General features: G+C 32.3%; 1 pseudogene; it reads right to left on the reverse strand.

The window, feature by feature from the left end:
• Nucleotides 1-896: 896 nt before the first annotated feature.
• Nucleotides 897-1,351, reverse strand: LOC150008947 (MICOS complex subunit Mic10 pseudogene; annotated as a pseudogene).
• Nucleotides 1,352-2,371: the final 1,020 nt, after the last annotated feature.

Here is a 2,371-nt window from a genome sequence, read left to right on the forward strand (position 1 = left end):
ATCCTTTTTCCACTATATGACGTATTTTTATAAATCAAGTGCACATGTATGGGTGGGTTTCTGGGATCTCTTATTTCATAGGCCTATTATGTGTCAATATATCACGGTCTTCATTACAATGTCTAGTAAGTCAAAATATCTATTCAAATGAGTCCTTCTACCTTGTTATTTATGTGTATTTTGGCTATTCTTAACCTTTTACATTTCCATATATAATTTAGAATCAGTGTGTCATTTGTGCTGTTCCCCACAAGGCTCTCTTAACACAGCTGGTTAGGATTTTTATTAGAATTATATTGAATCAATAGATCAAATCAGGAAGAATTATCTTCTTTATAAAAGCGTAGCCTTCCACTCCATGGACATGGTACATCTTTCTGTTTCTTCGGGTCTTTAATGTTCCTTAATAAAATGGTGGTTTTCTGCATGGGGAGCTTCCATATCTTTAGGTAAATCTAGTCCATGGTACTTTTTAATGCTGTTTGAAATGGTATCATTAAAAAATAAATTTTTTCTTGATTTTTCCCAGTATTTAAAAATGCAATTGATTTTTACATTTGTGCATCTAGCAAACCTGCTTAGATCCTCTTGGATTTCCTACAATCACATTCATATTGACTATAAACAATGACAGTTTTAATTCTTCCTTTCAAATACTTATTCATTCATTCAATTTGTTTTACTGCACTGACTAGGACTTCCAAAAGAGTGTTAAATAAAACCAGTAATACTCTTATTTCCTATCTCAAAAGAAAAGCTTAAACTATTGAAGCTTTCACTATTTTATTATTTTTTATTATTATTATTATTTTGCCTATTTTTGTTTAATTTATTTCTTTTAAGACCACCTCCTTGCAATTTCCAGAGAGAAAATACAAAACAAGAAACAGACTTGGTTTCAAATACATAAACAGAGTGCTGGAGTTTAAAGCGTTGCTGAAAACATTGTTACGGGAGAACGTCAGCTTACTCCAGAGCACTTCAGGGTTCCTGAGGAATAAACATGGTTTCTCTTTTCCTCCCACTGGGATGTCCTCAGGCTGAAGTCAGTGCTCCTGCTCTTTGACATATTTTCCATGTAGAAGATACGGAGACTGGAAATCATGCTGACAGTTGGAGTAGGCCATTCCCAGTCCCATGCCAGAACCAAAGGCTAGTGGCCACATTCTTCTTTTAAAGAAGGTAAGTGAGAAAACAAGTCCTAATCCAAAACCAGTACCTATCTTGACGACCGTATCTGCCAAGCACCGGTCCCACTTCCTGCTGAGGTCTGAATCCGACATGTTTCTCACCGTAAACTACAGCTTTCCTAACGATCTAGCTTTCACTATTTTAAGTATAATGTTTAATGTAGGTTTTCTACAAATGTTTTATCAGGTGAAAGAAGTTCCCTATACTTCTAGTTTACAAAGTTTTTTTACTCACAAATGTGTATTAAACTTTATCAAACACTTCTCAGCATCTACTATTATATAATTATTCTCCTTTATTGTGCTAATGTCATGAGTTATATAAATTGTTCCTAATATTAACTCAATGTCTAATTCATGAAATAAACCCAATTTGGTCATCATGCATAATCTTTTGCATTAATATTGCTATATTATGCATGTGTGAGATAGGCTTTTAATTTCTCATTATCTCGTCAGGTATAAATATCAAGATTATTCTGGCTTCAGAAGATAAGTTGATAGTCCCTCTTCTTCTCTTCTCTGAAAGAGCTGACGTAAAATTGGCATATTACATCCTGAAATGTTTGGTAGAAGCCTGGCCCTAGTTTTCTCAATGAAGGGTATAATGATCTATACATGTTCATTAGGTCACTTGCTAATCTTATTCACATTTTCTATACTCTTGTTGATTCTATACACACACACATTTTAAAATTTGCTTGTTCTGTTACGGAGTGAGATGTGTTAAAATATTCTACTATGATTTTGAATTTAATTCTTTAGTTACCTTACTTTATGTTTTATATATCTTGATGTTATATAATTAGACATAAATAAAAATTTTATATTTCATGGTGGATTACAATGTTTACTATTAAGAAGAACACATTTTATTTCTAATAAAGCTTTTTACCTTAAAGCTTACTTTCTCTGACATTAATATCACTACCTTAAATCCCTTTGGTGTTTGCATTTTTTCTATCTTTTTACTTATCATCCTCACAGTGTAAATATAATGCTTATAAACAGCAAAACATTGAGCTTGTCTTTTAATGAAGCATTTAGTTCTTTTACATTTAATGTAATTACTGATACTTATGTTTAGAGCTACCATTTTATGAAGAGCTACCTATTTATCTTGTCTCTCAGCTTTCTTTTCACTTGAATTTTTCATTGCATCTTGCCCTCTGTATTAACTT

Source organism: Furipterus horrens, unplaced genomic scaffold, assembly GCF_987537825.1.
Source record: "Furipterus horrens unplaced genomic scaffold, mFurHor1.1.pri manual_scaffold_5, whole genome shotgun sequence".
In the NCBI taxonomy this organism is placed as follows: domain Eukaryota; kingdom Metazoa; phylum Chordata; class Mammalia; order Chiroptera; family Furipteridae; genus Furipterus; species Furipterus horrens.